Source organism: Diabrotica undecimpunctata, chromosome 6 (assembly GCF_040954645.1).
Source record: "Diabrotica undecimpunctata isolate CICGRU chromosome 6, icDiaUnde3, whole genome shotgun sequence".
Lineage (NCBI taxonomy): Eukaryota > Metazoa > Arthropoda > Insecta > Coleoptera > Chrysomelidae > Diabrotica > Diabrotica undecimpunctata.
The window spans coordinates 148,231,425-148,255,042 of record NC_092808.1 but is presented as its reverse complement, the minus strand read 5'-3'; the positions used below and the strand labels follow the sequence as shown (position 1 = coordinate 148,255,042).

The following is a 23,618-nucleotide window of genomic DNA, read 5'->3' as shown; positions in this document are numbered from 1 at the left end:
ATTAAATGAAGAAAAAAGGTCATTTTAAAACAATATTATTATGTAAGTTAACAGTAAGAAAGAAAACACTCAATTCGCAAATTAATAAGGCATTCTGCAATATAACATGAAACAATAACGGAAAGGAGATACTCTCAATGCAAAAAAACTTTATTAAATAATACATATATACCAAGTGAAAAATAATTAAATAACAAATATTGGAATTACAACATGATACGTCGTGCTTTCACAGATGCAGGCTCATTTATCATTTCATTGTGATCAATGGCTTTACAAATTTTATTTTCAATTGAAATGACTGCCAAATCTGATAGATTTTCTTGGCACATTGACATTCTTAAATAATTTTTTATGAGCTTTAGCTTTGAAAAACTTCTTTCGCCAGATGCCACCGAAATTGGAAGGGTCAGGAATATTCTCAAGGCTATAAATAGATTTGGAATCAAGGATTGTAAATTTTTCTTTGTTATATAATTTAAAATATTTATGGGCGAATCCGAAATTTTGCTAGAGTCTGTGATTGGGTTAAGAACTTTGTATGACAGAATTTCATTATGCAAATCAAGACCATCAATATCTTTACATACGTTTCCTTCATGTTGAATTTCAATTGAAATCCAAATCCATACATGATCTTTTAATCACATCAGAATCTAGATTTTGAAAATTACCCAAAAATCCAAATAAATCGTGGCACTTATCTATTCCCCCAAAGCGTCTTTGTAGGGATTGAATTGTCGTGTCCAAAATTTGAAAATAAAAACTGATCTTAAATTTTTGTTTTTGAATCGAATACTGTTTCATCTGTACCTTTATACGAAAATTGAAGCTTCGTCTTTCGTTGTCTTAATAATGGAAATGTTTGCCCTACATCACTTTTTTCTGCTTCTGCTACAGCCTCATTCCTGAAAATCTCAAAATGTTTGTCTGACCTTTTTTCAGTGAAATATATCATAAGATGTTTTATTTCTGTATGGCATTCATTTAAAGTTGTATTTGGATTCCGGACCATTTTACTTACTATATTAACTTTTGTTAACACATCATGCCAAATTATAATAGAAAAAATGAATTTGAACGTTTTAATTTTGTCTAATAGTGACCTTGCTGAATGTTTCGTGTTCATATTTCTTGAATTATCTTCCACCAAATCATGTAAACTTTTACAAATTTCGAGGAATTGAAACCTAAGAGGGCGAATGGCTTTGACTCTGCTTTCCCGTTGTGTTTCACTTACTAATTTTAAAGTTGAGTTTGGTACATTCCTTTTTAAAATGTCCCATCTGTAGGGTGAAGCAGAAAAAAAATTGAACAACTCCTGAATAATTGAAAAAAAAACTAGTCTCATATGAAAGTTTAGCTGCATCGTTGACACTTAAATTAAAAGTGTGAGCTGAACAAGGCAAAAACATTGCTCTGGGATTAATTTTTAGAATTTGAGCTTGAAGGCCCACATGCTTGCCAGACATTTGCCCCATTGTCGTAACCCTGACCTCTCATGTCATCAAGGTTTATTTCAAATTTTGATAATATTTCTTCTTTTTAAAAATTGAAGAGCCCTTCTCCTCTAGTATTTAAAACTTTGAAAAAAACCCAGAAAGTGTTCTCTAATTTCGACTTCATATGGAGAACAATAAACGAAGCGAATTATGACCGTCAGCTGCTCAACATGGCTAGCATCTGGAGATTCATCCAAAATAATTGAGTAATATTTTGCTGTTCTGAGGCAACTCAGAATTTATTTCTGAATATTTCTTGAAAATAAATGAATTAATTCATTTTGGAAGTGATTGCTCAGGTAATGAGGCATATTTCGGCACAACCCTTTAGACCTTCAAATATTGCTCAGGTGTTCCATCATAATTGGATCGAATTTAGCAATCATTTCAACTAATTTCAAAAAATTGCCATTATTAGTCTCATAAAGATTCGTACTGTCACCCCTAAAAGCTAAATTTTGGCCAGGTAAATACTGCATAACACAAATCATTCTTTTAATGATTCCACGCCATCGCTGTTTTCCAATTTCATAATATTTTTGTTGCTCTTTATCAATAGTACATTCTTTACTCAAACGTGGCGAGCGGCATTAGACGGCGCTTCGTGTGCTGACACTAATAAAATTGTAAGGTGATAATTTAATTAGTAATTTTGGTATTATAATAGGGAATAGCAATCGGATGAAGTGATTACTTTAGCGCTTACCGGGGAAGTACTGAACACTGACTTTTTTTGTTTTAGAAGTGAGAATATTTTTGTAATGATAACCAAATATTTGGCGCCCCTAAAATTTAGCGCCTGCGTGCGGGACATTCATTACATACCCGCCAGGAACGGCCCTGCAAATAAATTAGGATATGTGGTAAAAGGTTATACAGACAATAGCAAATTAAGTTTATACAAAGTCTTACCAATATTTTCGTTCACCACACTCGCGGTATTGACAGTCTTACACTCGCGGTTGTTTTTCATACGCGGAATCTGTCCGTGTACACGAAAAAATGACATGATTTTTCGCATGTGAAAAAATTGAACAGTTATTAAGCCATCCTGCCAGTCTATTTGCTTTTTGTACTTGATGTGAGAGAACTTCTTTGTCCAGTTCTCCATAGCTAGACAGTGTAATTCCCAGGTATTTTATTTTCATTACTTGTTCAATACTTGTACAATACTTACAGTACAAATCTTTGCTGACTACTATTGTTTTAGTTTTCTGAGATGAGATTATCATATTAAATTCTTTTCCTCTTATGTTAAATCTGCGGACCAGTCTGTGTTGCAGACTATCTTCATCTTGGGCTATCAATATTGCATCGTCTGCATAACAGAGTATTTATATTTCTTTGTTTCCCATTCTGTATCCTCTTCCTTTGTTAACGCTTTTGATGATTTCATCTATGAGCAAATTGAAGAGCATGGGGCTCAATGAATCCCCTTGTCTTATTCCGCTGCCTATTTCCGTAGGTTTTGTAAGTTGTCCATCTATTCTGACTTCCATTTTGTTCTTTTGGTAGCTGTTTTCGATAGTTTTTATAATATTAAGGGGAACTTCTTTGTTATACAGGAGATGGATTACATCTTTGAGTCTTGCTCTGTCAAACGCTTTTTTTAGGTCAATCGGACACAGAAACGCTTGTCTATTATACTCTAGTGATTTCTCAGTAATTTGCTGTATAACGAATATTGCATCTGTACACGATTTTTCACTACGAATACCCTGTTGTTCATCTGCTAAGCTTATCCTCTGATTTATTAGCAATTGTAAAATTTTAATTGTAAGTTTTAGCGTAGTATTTAACAAGTTTATACCTCTGTAGTTTTCTGGCTGTTTTTATATCCACAATATTTCAGTAATTCGTTTGGTATTCCGTCTTTACCTGCTGCTTTTCAATCAGCAAAATCATTCCTATTGTTCTGAAGCTATTTTCTTGTGGCATTTTAAATTAATTACTATTTAAATGGGAATAAGCCACAATTAAAGGTTAAAATACGTTTATTGACGTTTCAATTTCCACTTCGGAAATCGTTCTAAAAATACAAACATTAATTTACTAATGTTTGTATTTTTAGTTTGTATTTCCGAAGTGGAAATTGAAACGACAATAAACGTATTTTAACCTTTAATTGTGGCTTATTCCCATTTAAATAGTAATTAAAATCATTCCTGTTCCGAGGCATAATACTGTTTCTATGAGCTGTATGGTTTTAAAGTCTATTAATAGGGTGCTAACCTGGCTGTAGATTATATATTGTTATGATTCATTTTATCAGCCACAGATAAAATTCAAATTACTAAATAGACCATTTAAATAAATTTTCAAGATATCCTGGAGAGTTGTTATGCTATGTAAAATTGATATTGGTTTGCTTTTAAAATATTTCAAAGTACAAAGTATAAGTCAAATAATTCACCTAATACACTATAAAAGATATTTAGTAGAAATAAAAACCCATTATCCTGGATGACCTGTAGTAAACAAAATTTAAGATATGCATAAATTATTTTCTTTGTAAAATATATTCGAGTAACGTGAGTGAGTTTAAGTGAAATGAACAATGCGACCGGGTTTTCCAAATGGACTTGTACAGTGAATAAGACAATAGGATAGAATATTTAGAAATTATATTTCTCCGTTAGTTCTTAAGACTTTGTGGAAACCGATTAGCATGTTAATAGTTTTTAGGAAATTTATAATTGTAGGTAAAATTGTTGTTTGTTATCTAAATGGTGGATAGGGATAAGTGTGACGAACTCTGATTGGAGGAGATTGAAAAAAAAGTGGGATAGGTATGTAGAAATGAGAGTTGAGCTAGACTTTTGAAGGAGAAAAGATAATCAGTTGTTTTCCAAAGGTGCAAGGCGAACAGTCGTTGTTCTCTGGTGGTTCCCAAGTGATAGTAAGCATTAGAACTGAATGTTTGTGAGTTTTCTTGGAGTTAGTGTATCTGACTGAAGCTGATCCAGAAAAATATTGTAAGTTATACTTTTCTACTTATATATTCCAAGAGTCACTATTCAGGCCGGAACGAGAGATTCAGTTTATCAAGAGGAGAAGAGGCTAGCATCTTTTGAACGATACGTGCATCTGAAGGAGATCATTGAAGACGAGAGGCTGGCAATAATTTGTTGTAAGATTGCTGATTACCTAGGGAACCGCTAAGAATAGATAGTGTAGGCTACAAGAAACAAGGATTTGGACAACTCATCATCAGAGAGATAGTTTTTTTTTTACCATTCGTCAGTTTTTCTTTACCAACAAAGTTTTTTTTTAATTGCTTCAGAAAAGATAGAACTATTTATCAGGAGATATAGAACAACAATTTTGATTTGAAATTTTAATTTATATAGTATATAACATTAATTTTTGAAGGTTCACGTACGTAGAACAAAATTTTGATAATCATTATATGAGATATTTTTTGTTGAAGATATTTGAGTGTGAATTTTATTTCAATATATAATTTTGTATCATATATGTTTATTATTCTGGTATTCCTTAGACCTTACCTATCATATGTAAAGCATAGATATTGAAGCACGAATATAACCCTGAGATAAGAGAATTAAATAGTGTGATAAAATCATAATTGCATCATTTAAATAAGTTTAATTAATTAATTAATTAGCTAATTAATTGCTTGGCGCACCTCTGACTTTTAATATCACATTAATATATATATATATATATATATATATATATATATATATATATATATATATATATATATATATATATATTGATTTAGAGTATCAGCAATCGGTCAGGAAATAAAACTCTATTTGTTCAGTCTCAATATTTCGTCACGATTTTGTGACTTCTTCAGGAGAAAACTGTAAATTTATTAGAATAATTAATGATTATATGTAAACAAAATGAATATTTTAATATGAAATATTGAGACTGAACAAATAGAGTTTTATTTCCTGACCGATTGCTGATACTCTAAATCAATATTTAAAACAGTACGGTCGAAAAAATCATTTGAAATATATATATATATATATATATATATATATATATATATATATATATATATATATATATATATATATATATATATATATATATATACTTTAAATAACATATCAAATATAGAAAAGTATTTAGTATTTACAATTTTGCCACAAACTGAACAATAAACTTTGTCCATATCCATAGATAGCTCTTCGTAAGGTTTAGTTATTTTCGGCATTTTAAAATCAAAATAGTTAACAAATTAAATAAACTCAACTGACGATGCTTAAGTTTTTAGTTTTACTTCTAAGAACAAAATGATTTGCAAAAGGACAATTTTATTCATACCTTACGCAATAAACTTTAGAAAAACCCTTTTATTATGGGATTATAATCGGTTACCTGCTACAACAATACCAAGAATATTAGGTAGTATCTACAGATACTATCGGTAATATTGAAGAGTGAAATATTGAAATAAAATTATTAAATATGTATTGGGATATTACGAGTGCCTTTAGCCTTCTAATCCTAGTATAGATATTATTCACAGATATATGTTTAATTTTAAGTATAAATAAACGATATTATCGATAAGCTTCTATTTGTAGGAGTGTTGAATATTTCATCATATTACTTACTTTTTTTTTTAATTTTAATCAGAATCAGATTTTTGTTGCACGTTAACCGAAAAACTTATACTGAAATTATTCTGCGGTTACTCTAGTCACGTTCTCCTCTGTTCTAATTTCTTTTTCTTTTTTTTTGTGGCACTTCCATTTAAACTACCGAAAAGATAGACGTCTTCATTTTTCAATTATGTGTACAATTTAAGTCGCAAAACCATCGTAGCGACCACAAATCTGTATCTTTACGTTTTAATTTGAGACGTGAGAATAATAGCTTCCTCTCGCGAGGAAGAAGAAAGTAAAACCGCTCTGGAAGAAAACCTCAAGATCCATCAGGCGAGACTAATATCCGACAACCGCAATTCCCTCCACAACATATCTGCCTACCTGACTATCAACATGGCCAACTGTAAATTACAAAATAATGACATTATTATCCCTTCCTCGGATCGAGATTCCATTGGTCATATCGGCATAGTGGGGGTGCAAGTCATAGGTGTAAACATGCAGCTGTCTGAGGATCAACTGAATCAAGTCTGGCTGTGACTCGGCTCCGTCTAGCGCTCCGCTTCAAGTGCCGCGTTGCTTCAGTGCGTTGTCGACTATCGCGGAGGGAACATGTCAGTTTGTTGCGGCTCGACGATCCACGAGCGTGAACGGTGCGTCTTTTCGTGAACATTTTTTTCGTTTTCATTTTTATTTACGCAAATTGGATTTGGGATTATTTCTTGCTGCCCTTAGAAGTGATTTTGTGCCACTGTTGGATTATTTTTCTTCTTTTTTCGGAAAAAATCTTGTTAGTGCACGGTGTTTGTGTCAGTGATGGAATTGGAGTTCAGTGAGTTTCCTAAATGGATTTAAAGGTGTGTTTTAGATTTTGAAAGATTTATGAAGGTTAGATTTTTCTTTTTTTATATATTTCGGTTCTCCGAGTTTATCACTACTCGGGACACATGACGCTCAAATTTGGGATAATGCCTTAATACAATTTTTCACGTAAATGGAAGTGACACCACGTTCGAGACGTATATTACAGTGAGAATCCAAAGACATCAAAGATAACAATGTTATGCAGATGATATAATAAAATTACATGCTTTCAAGACTATTAACTTAAAATATGACTACACAATAATTATACTAACTCAGTATTTACTGACACTATAAAGTGATTTCGAAAAATTTTGATAATAGGTACAAAAATCAAATTCTCCACTTGTTACATCTGGTAAATACGAATACCATTTTCAATAATTTGGAGAAATATGGAATAAATGTATGGAATAAACACTTAACGATGATTTGTATTAAAAATATCGTATTCCAATTGGTTTAGGGGTAAAAACAAGAATAATGTATCAGACGTTTTTTAAGTTAAATTTTTTTTATACAGAATTATCCCCATCACTCAACTTTTTCAAAGTTTTTCCGCTGCAATGCCTTCTTCCATAGCTCCCTTACAGCTATTGAATTACTGATACTCAAAAGTAAATATATAGAAAAATAAAAGAAACAAAAAGTATTATATGTAAGAATTATATTTAAAATACACACATTTTATACAAAACTCTAGATATATTTTCTATTACAAAACATTTTCCATACTTAACTGATCTGTTTTGGCAGCTGTATTATTTACAAGTTTTGTGAATATATTTCCGAAATAAACTAAACTTTGTAAAAACACTTTTTTTTAAAGCTTCCGCCTGGATGGAAAAACTTCAAAAATAACGAATTTGTTTCACTAAAGAATTTAAAATTTCTTAATTACTTATAAATCGCACGAGATTTCTGAAATACCCTTGTCAAAAAATGAGTTCTAAAACAAAAGCATTTTGTTGGTAACAAGATTTGGAAGCTTTTATATATAAAAAAAAAGTTTGAACGTATCTTGTGCTCTTATATGTGTGTTAAAGTAGATCTACCTGTTTGCGCCATGTAAACGTTTAATAAAATACAAGAATCCAATGTCTATATCTACAATTTAAAGATTTTTGTTCTCTTTAAGTGCATTTCGACATGACTATATGGTTTAATGTCTCTTAATAATTATTTATGCCATGAGTAATATTTTATGGAGCAAAAAATGGTGGTAATTTTTCCTGAGCTGTTTAGAACAGAAAAATAATATATAAATATCGATAGGATTTAATCAAATTTGCACACCTTGGCGGCGAAGAAGAGTTTATTTTACCATATAACAAATAGCTTCATACTTTGTTTCCAGACAGGGGGTACAAATGTACCTCATTAAATATTCGGAATAGATAACGTCTTCATCGCTGATTTATTTATTACCCAAAGAAAAGCTTCGTTTCGAAATGTTTTTGGAAAAACTAAATGTTTTTGGCGACATCTCCTTTGAATCCAACAGAAACTAACAACTCTGTACGTCCAAACAGACAGAAATTGAAACTGAAACATTTTCTGTCCATTGGTAATTTTAATCTTTTCTAAGAAATTTAGATGCTTTTTAATGACATTTTATTTCTGAATAGATTATGTAGGTAACCACATTATTGGTTTATTAAAATTGGTACAACATTTGCGACAAGAGAAAATTTCAAATAATTTTGAAATTCTTCATTGCTGGTTTATGACATTACGTTAGAGATTATCAGCTGTATTATAAAAACTGTTTTCTCAATCATTTAAAGATCCAAGAGTCCATAAAGTCTTGATGTTCCAAGAATACACAATATTTTATGTTCAAACGTTTTTTGTGATATTGTGTGTAAATCTACCTGTTTGTCCCATGTAACCAGTTCTCCCAATTTCACTTCGAAAATCATGTGTTTTGAATACCTTTGCACATCTTGGTATTACTTTAACCGTCTAATTAGTTATATAAATAATATTTGATAGAACAACAGTTTTTTTGTATTATTCATTGTATTCGGGGCTTATAGGCTGTGGCCCAGAATTATTTATCTCTGAATTGCCTTCTACTGCGTCAGTCATATATATAAACTTACAGAAGTTATGTGTGTGTTTGAGCATTATCGGCTTCGGAGTTAAGCCATTAACGTAGATGTCAGAAAATCCAAATACACGTATTATGATACCTAAATGTTATTATTACAATACAATTCTAGAACATTCAATACCATTATATTATAAGGCACATAGTAACCTACATGTAGAGAAGTGTTAGGGGCCTCCCTTTACAATTGGCAAATTGGCCTTTTTAGAAAAGAAATGGTTTTTGGTATCAAATCTGACATTAGCTACAACCTTCGTTCTTGATGTCGAAGCCCTTAAAGATTGTCTTTTGATTGCTACTTTGGCAATCCTAGAACCATGCCCTAACTTCAGGTAGGGAACTGCAATGGATCTACTAAGTTCTTTTATAGAAAGTGGCTTTTCTTTCTCTTTTTTTATGAAGTTGGAAAGCGTTGACAACTACCATGTCTATAATTCGCATTATGTGACACCAGTACCACTTTTCCCCTCGTATGGGTACATGGTGCTTTTCAAGAAGCCAGTCGTTCTGGTCTACACCGCCCATAAACTTATTATATCTGTTGATTGCTGCTGGCTACGACACGAGTGTATTTGATTTTAGGTTTTTATTCCACCTTGATACTGAAGACAGTGGTTCAATTGTACCAAAATTGATGGCCATTGTGAGACATTTATTATCGGTCCATTTCAGCAAAAGAATTTTGTTTTCGAGATCGAAAACTAAATCATGACAACCTCTGGCACATTTTTCGACTTTAGTGACGCAGCTAAGATTCTGTCATTGCGTAAAGTACCTATTGCACGATAACTTTTTTTTCTTAAATTTGACAATAATTTTATGTACGTGAAGAAATTGTCAAAAAATATTTGATGTGAGTTGGATTGGTGACAATGGACAGCATATTGTTGACCACACGAGATCCAAGCAGTTCAATAACTTGTTCTGCTGCCTCTTTTCCGCAGTATAAGACAAATTTATAACAATAACCGTCATCTCTACAGATAGCCGTTAATTTTTATCCAAAACAAATTGATTTTAAACGGATAAATTGTTTTAACGCGTATTGTCTATAATAACGTAGGTACTACCATTTCATCTATGGACAAATGCTCATGAAAAATACTCCATTTTTGAACGTTTGAATTAACCATGGTCAATAATGGACGAATTTTAAACGATTTGCAGGACATGATTTTAAGCTTCTGAATTATCCTGAAAGTATAAGAGAGACTTTAATTCTAAAGTATTCTGACTCATTTTTACAAGAGAAATTCCTAAGTCTTCTTGTTCGCTCCAATAATCTCATTCGCTGGACAAAGTATGGTATCCCGCAAAAATTACAAACTCAATAAAAGTCTTTATTTCGTCCTTTTATTTGGTAAAATTCTGTTTATTCTTTACCTCTTTAGCATAGCGAATTGTTTCGGTTACAATAAGATCATATACTTTATCATCAAAAAATTGTTGGAAATATTTTACAAGAGTTTTTCCTTTTATGTCACTCACAACACGTCTTAAATTTTCTATATACACATCACCATTTTGGGACAAGTCTAGAATTTCTGCGGTTTCTTTCTTTTTTTTTTAACAACACATGTCGATGGCCCTTCCAGGTCCTCATCGCTTTCTTCTTCGTTTTCTGGATTTTCTGAACGATTTACGATCACTTCCACAGTACCAGCAACATCAGTTACGTCTGGCGGACCAATGTCATCGTCGGCAATGCCGTCCTCATCCCATTGGTCATCAACTGCTGGTGGAAGCACAGCGATATCCGCTTCGTTTTCCTCTGAAAAGCAGTACTCCAAGGCTTCTCACATTGTTTGGAACGGTTGTTGTTCATTGTGATTTCTGGAACCAAATGATCAACATTTGCAGAAAAATCATATTAGCGCCCAGTGATAATACCAACCGATAATAAAAATATGACAGTCATCATATACACAGGAAGATAAGCTGATCTACAAATAGACCACAAGAAGAAGTAATCGGGTGGAAAAAAAATAAATATGACATTTTAATTGCCTTTTTGTCTAATTTGTAACATTCCTATGAGAGTTTACGAATACCGTTTACAGGGTTAATTTTTTTTATGAACAAAACGAACTAATTTTGCACCGGACCTGATTTTTTTCTAGTTAGATAAATCAGTTGATTTGATAGTAGTAGTAGTGTAACGTTTGATCAAAATATGAGACCTATCGAACTTTTCGTTCAAAAGTTATGACAAATAGAAATTTCAGTCAGTTCATAACTCCCCCTGTATATTATTAAACAATGGGAGCACACACACCTTTTAATTTCACACATTTCTTGAAACAGAGTAAAAATAAAATAAAACATTCAAAATAAATAATTTTCCAGTAATATGAATTGTTAAAAAAATATGGACCATTTTACACTCATTGCATCATATACTCGTGCACCACTGTGAAAATTTAGAAAACAGTAATTTTAATGCTCTATATTTTTCAACCAAAGTTAATTTGTATAAAGTATCAGTTGAATACACTAACTAAATAATTTATTGCATTGAATATGCGATAGTAAACTTTAATGTTGTTTTAGAATAACAAACACAACATTTTCACTAAACACAAGCTGCAGCGAATGTACTACAACAAAATGTTATTCATCTCTCTCTAATTTCACTAATTACTGTACACCAATTAAGACAAATTCAGACAGCAAAACGCTTACTTATTTCTCTTGTAAATTGTACATTCAGCAGGAAAGGCAGTGGTGGCAATTTATTATCGGAACACCAGCAATTGTCTTGAGTCAGTTTATACATGTCAGTATTATTTACTTTAACTGTCTTAAATATTTCTGAATTCTTTCCTTTTAATACTGACGTTTATAGTTGGCAAGCTTCGAAGAATTCCTGGAATTTTGTTGGATGTTTACAGTTCACGGGAAAACGCAATAGGACGTTTATCTTTTCCAGTATTATCCTGCTCCGAGCAAAAACACTTTATTCATTTATTATTACAGTTCCAAAAGTCATTAATATAGAATGGAACGGAATTTAAAGTCACTAATAGAGAAGAATGGATACGAATGGGCCTCATCATGAAGGTTATTTTAGAAAATGTGCAGTATCAACTCATTGTCGAGGTTATAGATGAGTGTCTTCAAAAAGTGCATGTTTGAATTAATCTTTAGTCTATTAATAAGTCCCTAAAAAGAAACACACAAAATAGAAAAGGCAAGTTAAAGACAAAAAAAATCGGTTGCCTGTAAAGTCGGTTTTACGGGCGAAGATTTTACGTGACAACGTCTTTTTCTCGGTAGAATATTTATTGATATGAATATTATTAAATTGCACAATAGGAACAAGGAATTGAATGAAAATAAGAATTGCACAAATTTTAACTATAGAAATATATTTTGTTTACTAAAACATTGTACATGTAAACTTAAACTTAACTAATTTCTATTTGAGTGATTTTGTTGAGGATAGGACGATGATAGGAGAAATATGAAATGAAAGGAAGTGTTTCTGCTGTAATGTGTCTTGAACGCCAAGAACGCTCGAGAAAGACAGAGACACAAGCACAAAAGCACGCACCGATTCAACGCGCCTAATTCTCTAGTGCTGCGCGCGCAGCGGACCGATCATGTTTGAGTGGGAGAGAGACGCAAGGCATTCGCCGGTCCGACGGGCCTCTCTCTCGTTCGGTGACTCACTGTAACAGACGTGAGCGGGCGCTACACTTTTTCATGAATGACTCCGAGCCACAACCTAATTTAAGACGTTGTCACGTCAAAAACATTTATTAGTATTGCCCGTTGCAGTTTGGCAACTCTCTACATTAAATATTAACCTTTCAGTACATGCGCCTCGAAAAGTTGTATCAGTACACGCGGCGGACTTGAGTCCGCATATTGAAATAGCAAGTATGAGACAGATTAAAAAATTCTTATGATAAAATTAAATGAACTACTATTACACTTATTTATTAATTATTTTACTTCATTTTTATTCATTACAAATATTTGTGCAATGTAGTAAACACATATATGACTGCAGCGTCCCCTTTGTTGGCCAATATTACCAGCTGGAGGCGGTTGTGGATCTTTAGATTCAACCATTTCTGTAATTCTTAATTCCATTGATGATGGCAAACAAGAAAGAGTAGCACGAAGGTGATTATCAACTAATTGTCTAGCTAAACTTTGGAAAAAAAAATCTTCTGCTTGTTACATTATCGAGATCGTCGCAATGAAAAATGGCATTTGCATTACATAATACCTGTAATATTTAGCATCGAATAGAAACCTACCATTGGCCATCTCCTGGTATTTCTTGCAGTGTTATAGGCAGCACATAACTTGTCAACACCCCCTTTAATATTATTACAATCCATTATGATTTCGGGTTTTCCTGATACTTCGTCTATTTTATTATCATAATGAAGAATATACCAAGGCTGGCCTAGATGTTAACCTCGCGAAAACAGAGTACCTATCTACAAGTGAAGAAGACATAGAAGATCTACAGATTGATGACAACGTAACAATCAAAGGAAAGGATAAATTCAAATACTTGGGGTTTATAATCACGAAAAGGCAACAACAGAGGAAGAAATTACACAAAAATTAGGACAAACAAGAACAGCAATCCGACAACTTAACTCAGTATGGTGGGATAGACACCTAAATATGAAGACGAAAACACAGATTTATAAAACATTAGTGCGAAGTATTATGACATATTATGAAAATTTAATCGTAAACAAGAAAAACAGCAGTAAGATAGTAGCAACAGAGATGGAATGCCTGCGAAGATGCTGCAGAGTAACAAGAATGGATTGGAAAAGTAATGACGAAATAAAGCAAAGAACATCAATAGAAACAGACATACTAACATATATAGAACAAAAAAGACTAAAGTGATATGGAGATGTACGAAGAACTAGCGACAGCAGATGGATAAAGAGAATAGGGATAAGGAGGAAAAGAGGACGACCCCGAAATTCCTGGAGGAACGAAGTAAACGACGCCATGAGTAAGAGAGGCCTAAAAGATGGAGAATGGGACAACAGAGAGAGATGAAAACGGTTGAGCGAGAGAAGACAGTGAATACTGTAGAATCCCTGAATATATATATTGTAGGACACAAGAGTGGCATTTTGTCAGAAGCCAAATAAACTACTGTTAACTAACCGTGACTTTGGATGGTTGACAAACTCAGGTGGTAATTTTGTTTTTTTTTTACGAATTGTACTACTTGTTTTTACGTCTGTAAAAAGAATGCCTTTTAAAAAATTTGGTTTGAGAGCTGTCCTTTCTTGCAATGCTTCTTTAACGTGTAGATCGTCTGGTAAGAGCTCTTGGATCATATACTAGAGATCATCGTATGTGCAGAAAGCAACATTACCATTTTAGTAATAGAAATTAAACAATACCTACAAGAAAAAATGTTTTTTTTGCAAACATTTCTTCTTACCAGCTGCTATAGACAAGAATGTTCTTTATCTCCAACGTAAAAAAAGGATCTGAAGCAATATATGAATGATTGGACATTGAATGTAGAAATGAAAGTGGAAATGATACGATATTATAGATCGAAAAAACTATATCTGAGGAGTTATATATTTGTTCTCATCATCTTAGTTACAAATCCACGATAAAAAATTGAAGCCTTGGAGAGGTGTCTGTATATAATACTGCTGAAATATTGTTCGTAGATAGAAAAATATTATTAAATAAGTTTGGAAAATACTGACAAAGTTACGAATACTTCAATATCTTGACTACGTAATGAGAGGATCACAATGTCAGCTGCTACAGGTTATTAAGCAGAGAAATATTATGGTAAATCGTAGCGTTGGAGCATCTTAGCTCTGCAATCACAGAAAATTGTCACCCTGCTCATCTAAGCAGCTCCTTAGAGCGCATTTAACAGGATCTCAATAGTCGTTATGATAATATACTAAAAAAAGTTCATCTTTTACAATATCCATCATACAGAACTAGATCAGATTCGATAATACTAGCCATAAATAATTACGTCCACTGAAATCTTTTCCGGACCGCTACTGGCTTCGATTTATCAAGAATATTTGAAAAGTCGCCGTACTTACCACAAATAAATCCAATTTATGAAAGAGTCTCAATTACATCGGATGGAAATGGCTGACACAATTCAGACAATATAACTCATCCCATCTAATTAATCCCCTTTCCACAATAAATACTTGGAAGTGGAACAAGTCTATCGGATAACGAACGAAATGGAGAAACACTTGAAAGACAAGAAAATATGGCTAACAGTGTCCCGGATTTGATAAAGTCTGACACAGATTTTTATGATTGATGGTCCTCTAATGAAAAATGTTTCCCGGAAGATAATTCGTTAATAAATAGGATAACAAAAAGGAATCTGGCTGATGGGATCTAGATTATATTTTAAAAAGTAGTTGAAATAAAACTATATTGTGTTAGATATACATTAAATAGTTTTTTAGGATTCGGTAATTAAATCTTTAATTATAATAATAATATAAATATAATAATATATAAATAATAAGCGCATTGACAGTAAAATCATAAATATAGTGCAAACATTATATTGGAACCAAAGTGCCATAATTCAAATTGATGGGCAACACTCAGAAGAAATGAAGATCTGTAGAGGAGTTAGACAGGGATGTGTTTTATCGCCACTTTTGTTTAACTTATATTCTGAAGAAATTTTTCAAAACACGCTCAATAATATCAAAGCGGGATTAACCGTTAACGGAAAATTAACATAGTAACGGAGTATAGAAGATCTATATCTTATTGAAAGCTTAAGTATGAATAGTGCTGAGATGGGAATTACTATAATCGCTAAAAAAAACGAAGTACATGCTAATTACAAAAAGACCACAAAATATACACCGCCTATTGACAAACAATGGTAACGTGAAAGAACAAGTAGAAAAATATCTGTACTTGGGAACTTTGATCAATAAAACAAATGATCATACTGCAGAAATAAACAGGCGAATAGACATTGCCAGATCAGCATTTATACGAATAAAGCCACCCCTAACGTGCAAAAATCTAAATTTGGAGATCAGACTACGTATCATTCGCTGTTATATATTTTCAATATTATTATATGGAGGTGAGACTTGGACATTAAAAAAATGCAATTTAAAAAGAATCGAGGCTTTCGAACTCTGGTTATACCGCAGAGTATTAAAAATATCATGGACTGATAGAATTACAAATAAAGTACTGGAGAGGGTTGGTAAAGAAACAGAACTAATCACCACTATACAAACCAGAAAACTGGAATGCCTAAGCCACGTGATGAGGGGACCTCATAATACAGGGAAAGATTCAAGGAAGAAGATCTGTTGGCCCAAGGCAGAACTCATGGTTGAAGAATCTTCGTGATTGGTATCAATGCAGATCGATTAATTTGTTTAGAGGAGCAAGTTCAAAAATAAAAATAGCCATTATGGTTGCCAACCTCCGTAGGGAGACGGCGCCCTAAGAAAAAGAAGAATTAAACGTACGCATATGAGAATTAATCTATAATCAAGATATGGCAACGTCATGAATATCTGCGGAGCGTTTAGTAGGACTATGTCATTATCATACTTTGTTTTCTTAAGTAATAACATTGGCAATGAAGGAATATTGACAGAAAACACAAATAAAATATTATAGAAGACAAAAATATACGAATAGTCCTGCGATTGAGATGCACGTTGTCACCCTTACGATCTCAATAGATAAATTATTAATAAAAAAAGATTACTTATAAATGAACGAACAAATATAATCAAATCTTCTTCTTTTTATATAGATATGACTCTGTCTGTTTTTCCATGTGCCTCCAGTAAGTTGTCGTTCCATCGTTTTCGTGGTCTTCCTACTGATCGTCTTTCTATTGGGGAACCGTCTCTTGCCGTCTTTACTACTCTATTTGTTGTCATTCGGCTTATATGATCGTTCCATTCTACTGTTCTATTTCTTACCCAGTTCTTGATGTTCTCCACCTTGCTTCTATGTCATATATCTGTACTTCTAGCTCTGTCCCATAGTGTCGTGCCATCAATTTTTCAGTGTTTTCATCTCTACTGTTTCTAACATCTTTTTTGTCCTATCTGCACGTATGTCATTATTGGTCTGATGGCTGTTTTGTAAATTCTGCCTTTCATTTCTTCCCGATATTTTTATTTCTCCATATTGTTTCATTCAGGCAGCCTGCTGCTCTGTTTGCTCTATTCACTTGATCTTCCACTTCAGTTTCGAGCTTCCCGTAGCTAGATAATGTGATGCCTAGATATTTAAACTCCATCACTTGTTCTATTGTCTGACCTTTCAGCTCCAATTTACATCTTAGTAAATTTGCTGTGTGCATTTTGTCTTTTTTGGGGAAATTAACATGTTAAATTTTCTTGCTGTTATATTAAATTGGTGCAGCGTACGTTGTAAATCGTCTTCACTTTGAGAGAGTAGTATTGCGTCGTCTGCATAGCAGATTATTTTATGTTGGTTTTTTCCCATTTGGTGTCCCTTTTTAGTTCTTTTTATTATTTCATCCATAATCAATAGATGACTCAGGGAATCTCCCTGTCTTATCCCATTGCCAGCTTCAATGTGGTCGGTTAGTTCTTCTTTCACTTTTACTTTTATTGTGTTGTTTTGGTAGATATTTTCGATCGTTTTGATTATTCCTAGAGGTATCTCTCTTGTGTACAATAAGTGGATAATGTCCTTTAATTTGACACGGTCAAATGCCTTCTTAAGGTCCACGAATTATTATATACGAATATTTTTTATTTCTGTACAATTTTTGCATGATATTCTACTCTATTTAATTGGAATGAACTAAAATTTTCATCAAAAATACGATAAATTTGATGTTAAAATATGAAAATATTATGTTAATGCATAATTTGCACGATACTCTTAAGAAAGATATTTATATTTCCCAGTATTTGGTAAGGTAAAAATATAAATTTAAAATAAATATCCGTATCGGTTGTTTCTGTATGAAAACCAATAAACATAACTCCAATTACATTTCAGTCAGTCTAAAGTAAAGCAAATTAATAAAACATGACAAAATATCTGGTGCGCTGGCAATGAAACTAGAGTTATGACTTTATGGGTCACAGACAAAGTTTTACGACTACTATAATGACTGTATTAACTTTGTTTGTTCCAGACAGTCGTCTCTGATAGAGATCTTGTAAGAGAATTAGTGGTGCACATAAAAAAAATTATATTTAAAACAGAATCTTTCGTAGAATACCTCTAATAGCTGAAAACGAGCTTTTTTCTCTTTTCTAAATTTAAAATGTCTATTTTTCTCCGTAAAATGTTTTGAAACATGATACAAAGTGTACACTTGGGTAGATAATTCTGTACATGTTCATCTAAGATAGCTGATAAATTGTTTAAATGTATACTTAATGCATAGAATAGAAATACTTACTGGAAAGAAATTTATGAAATAAAGAAATTTATTAAAACAGGCGATTTTGGAAATGAAGTGATACTTGATGGAAGTTAATTTTTTTTTCTTCTTTGTGTCTTTGGGATTTCATTTTCTTGCTTTGTTAATTCTACTGCGTATACCTACTCCAAATTTGAGTACAATGGAAAAATAATAAAGATGAAACACCGAACAGTTCCTTTCCACCATACTTTAATTTTGTTTAAAATTTTATATAGTACTTTTCCATTTTTAGTTTAGATAGCGATATTTCTGTTATCTGTCATTTTTAACCCTTAAGTACCATGGCGGGGTCAAAATTGACCCCCCGCGTTTTTAATGCCAAGTTTCGCTACCGAAACATAGATTGAGCATTTCGCGCTTTCTGCTAATCTTCGACCGGTAGGTGATTTATCGATCTACGAAAATTCCGTTAGTTTATCTGTTACTACTGCAGAGTTAGGCACGCATATGGTCAATTTTGACCCGCTTATGGTATAAGTGTTTCTAGTGCAATTAACGAGTAATTTGAAATGGCGGGGTGTTGTCGCAATAAACGTCCTCTGACACAGAAAGAACTTGAAGAGGAGGGACAAAAAATTATGGACAATGGACTAGATAGTGACAGTGAGTTTTTAGACCAGGCTAGTGAACACAGTGATCACGAAACAGACAGTGAAGAGGAATGGGACGATGATGACGAAAAAAATTGGCAAATTAATAATTCCGAAACTGGTAGTGAATATTCGGGTAAAGAAAGTGATATAGCTGACTCAAGGGATGTGTTTTATGGCAAAAATAGGTACAAGTGGTCTAAAACTTCTCCCACCTTTTCTCGTACCCGTAAGCATAATTTAATTAGTCATTTACCTGGTGTTATTGGAAAAGCTCGAGCTAGTATGCCAGAGAAACCAGTTGATGCTTGGGAATGTATTATTAGCCACGATATATTGCAAGAAATTCTTGAGAAAACCAATGAACGAATAACTAATATGGCTTCTAAATATAATTTACACAATTTATCGTGTCAATATACCAATCATCTTGACATAATTGAATTAAAGGCCTTCTTAGGCTTATTATATTTAGCTGGGGTATTTAAATCCAATAATGAAGATTTAAGGTCTTTATTTGCTACGAATGGTACTGGCCGTGATATATTTCGAGCAACCATGTCACTAAACCGATTTTATTTTTTGCTTGGAAGCCTTTGTTTTGACGACCCAGCTACTAGACAAGAACGTATTGCGCACGGAGATAAACTGGCAGCTATATCCAATATTTTTAATATGTTTATAATTAATTGCCAGTCCAATTATAGCTGTGGTGAATATCTCACAATAGATGAAATGCTTATTGCATTTAGAGGAAGGTGCCAATTCAGGATGTATCTCAAAAATAAGCCAGACAAATACGGTCTGAAAATGCAGTGTTTAGTAGACTCTAAGACACATTATTTGCTAAATGGTTTTATATATACTGGAAAAGATACACGCAGAGCAAATCCAAAAAAGTTATCCATCCCCACTCTAGATGTTTTGACACTTATTCCACCAATCATCATCATCATTTTGGCTTTACAACCCTGTGTGGGTCCTAGCCTCCCCAAGAATTTTTCTCCAGTCGTCCCTATCCATCGCCTTCCTCCGCCAAGCACGTATTTCCATATTTCTCATATCTTGATCTATGTTATCTAGGAATCTTGTTCTGGGTCTTCCCTTTCTTCTTTGACCAATAGGTCTATCAAGGAGCGTTTTTCTAGCTGGGTCGGTTTGCTCCATCCGCATTACATGGCCTACCCACCTCAGACGTCCTATCTTTATGTGTTTTACGATATCTATTCCACCAATTTCTGGTACAAATAGAAACATAACAGCAGATAATTGGATTTCGTCCATTGAGCTCATAAAAGAACTGAAAAGCCATAAAATTTCATATGTTGGAACTCTAAAAAAAATAAAAGAGAGGTTCCTGCTGAATTTGAACCCCAAAAAAACAGGCCACCTAATTCTGCCTTATTTGGTTTTACAGGAAGCGAGAGCCTTGTATCTTTTGTTCATAAGAAAAATCGTGCAGTGTTGTTAGTGTCAACTATGCATCATTCCAATACAATGATTAATGAAAAGCCAGAGATTATAAATTTTTACAACGAGACAAAAGGTGGGGTGGATTCATTGGATAAGAAATGTGCATGCTATAAAATTGGCAGAAGAACTCGTAGATGGCCTCAAGTAATATGGTTTCGCATTTTGGACATTGCAGGATTAAATGCTAACGTAATTTTTAATGGAGTTCAGCAAAATCAAATAATGGAAAGAAGATTGTTTCTAACCACTTTAGGTCAAGAACTTATTAAGGCCCATTTAACTCGTAGAGCTCAGCAAACTTGTTTACCGAGAGAAATTCGTAGTGCCATTTTTAAAGTTTCCGGACTTCAGGAACCAATGCTTGCCGCAAATCCAGAGCCACAACGACGAAAAAAGAGGGGAAGGTGTAAAATATGTCCATATTCCAAAAACCAAAAGAAAGAAAGCTCATCGTGCGATAAATGTCGAGATTTTATTTGCAAAAATCATTCCCGCATACAGACGTTATGCATAAGCTGTGTTGAAAATTAAGGTAAAATCATGCTTGTCATTTTTGAGATACGAAATCTAAATCGATTTTTTTTATTTTAGGTAGGAGCTATGATACCTAGATTTCACCATTGGATATAAAAAACTGCACATTGTTATTCTTTTTCTTATAATTCAAGAAATTGCATAGCTATGTTAATTTGACTGAATACAAAAGTTTTTTTTAAATAAAGTTATATCTAATTAACCAAATTCGTTTATTTTTATATAAATGTAAAAGTAGCTGTAAACAAAATAATTTAAAATAAAACAAGTTAAAAAAAGAATATTTTTTGATACAAAAAACAATGGGGGGTCGAATTTGACCCTGCCATGGTACAAATGTTACTATTTTTGGCCATGGTAGTTAAGGGTTAAGTAGAGTTATTTTGTATACTTTCCAACTTATTTATGATCCTTACTTTGTAAATTGCGAACGCCACCCTCTCGTCAAATCCGAAAGCTGCATCATCCCCTATGCAAGCCCCACGCCCTTTAAAAATGCATGCATAAAAATCCACCTCATCCGTTGTTTCGTGTTAATATTTTTTCTATGTTGTGTTCTCTCTTTTTAAAGGTTGCGAGAAGTGTAAGTGCTCGTACAAACCCATTACTCTTTTCTGGTAAATTTAAGAAGAAATCCGACAGCGTCAGGAATGATTGAAACGGCGCACTTCTCAACGGGCTAAGACAGATTTTTCCTTTCCGTTTCATTGCAAACAATTTTTCCTTTAATTGATGTGTTGGTTACTAAGTTGATGTTTAGCTTGCTGGTGTTGGAGCTTTTGTTTAAAAATCGAACGAAAATTCGACATCGACAAGCTTTTTTAATTAGAATTTAATTAAATACAACCAATTTTCAGAAGATTGTTTTTTTGCGAAACAAGAAAATGAAACGGAAACTTGGTTAATCAATTATCTTTTTTTTATTTGAGTTACTTCTCGATTAAGTTGTTGATTCGCACATAATTTTGAAATCGGATAAATGCTCTTCGCTGTCAGCATTACTATGAAACGATTTGATTTTTTTTAACTAAACATGTTAAAGTGGACTACAATCTTCGGCTTTGTCATATTTAGCACTAGACACTAAACTAGAATAAAAGACTTCGTCGTTTTGAACCTGCCTGTTAAGCCTATATTGTCCAGTAGAATGTAGAATGTAGAAAATGGGGCGGCCAATAGAGCCTGATACACTGCGACCTTTGCAGATCTATTGTGTTTCCCCCTTATTTTAAAGCACTTCATCTAGCTTGGTCCTCTTAATGAGACTCAACAGCCTTGATAGTGGCCTTTTCATGTAGCCTGGTGCTTCCGGTTTTTCCTCTCCGAGTTCTAGAAACCGCATTCATGCGAGACCTTCGCAATGGCATAGAACGTGTAGAGCAGTTTCCTCTTCTTCCAGACAGAAACGACAGGTGTCCTCTTCTGTCAGGCCTATGAGACTCAAGTGTCTATTGAGTCTACAGTGCCCAGTGAGCAGACCCACTATCATTCTGACAGTCCTGCGTCTGTGCGAAAGTAAGTCTGCTGTAAATTTAGCCGAATGTCCTTTGATGAACTGTTTAGCCTGCCTCTGTCCTGGTGAGTTGTTCCACCACTCAAGAGACTTCTGTTGCACCCATTTGTGTATGGCTGCCCTTTTTATCGTATTTGCGATTCCAAAGAAGGGTTCCGGACCAACCAGTGGCGTATATGCGCCTTCTCGGGCCAATTCATCGGCCTTCTCGTTGCCACGATGACCCTTATGTCCCGGCACCCAGGCAAGTGTCAACCTGTTTTGACTTCCCACCTGAGAGAGGACATCCAAACAGTTCCATACTAGCCATGAATCGACCTGTACCGAACTGAGAGCCTTTAGAGCCGATTGACTATCCGAATAGATAACGATGGAGTCGTTATCTACATTCCGGCCGATTAGTTCCATAGCGCACCTGTGTATAGCAGCTAATTCGGCTTGAAATACGGTCGCGTATGTTCCTAGACATACCCGGACTTCCGTCCTTGGTTTTATGCCATATATTCCAGCCCCCGTACCTGTATCCATTTTCGAGCCGTCCGTATACCATATTGAGTTTGCTGTTAGCGGCGGACCAGTTTCCCAGTCCTCTCTTTTTGGTATTGTAATTTGGAAATTTTTGTTAAAACTATACCTCGTAACCATTCGGTCTACAGGCATTCCTAGAACGGGGTCTGCCTTTATGTCCTGGTATAGCCTTAAGTTATCAGCTCCCTGCATCATACTTATTGGAGCTTGGCCTTGGATCAACCGATGTACTGTTGATCTGGCTTCACTCTGTATGTATATATGCAGAGGTGGTAGGTTTAGCAGAACTTCTAGCGCGTCCGTTGGGGCTGTTCTCATGGCTCCTGTAACACTCAAGCATGCAAGCCTTTGTGTGCTACTGAGCAATCGAATCGCCCCGGACTGTTGCGTTTTGTTCCACCACGCCACTGAACCATAAGTTATCATGGGCCTTATAACCCTTGTGTACAACCAGAGGT

At 33.8% G+C, this 23,618-nt stretch overlaps 1 protein-coding gene across 2 annotated transcripts in view; it reads left to right on the top strand.

The window, feature by feature from the left end:
• Positions 1-6,623: 6,623 nt before the first annotated feature.
• Positions 6,624-23,618, top strand: part of pxb (putative Hedgehog signaling attenuator pxb) — a 341,285-nt gene continuing 324,290 nt past the window's right edge. Inside the window, exon 1 of one of the 2 annotated variants that reach the window (XM_072535724.1) lies at positions 6,624-6,951. The gene's annotated coding sequence lies outside the window, so the exon portion shown is untranslated. Of the gene's footprint in view, positions 6,983-23,618 lie in introns of both variants that reach the window. The other variant, XM_072535726.1, reaches the window with a different exon arrangement.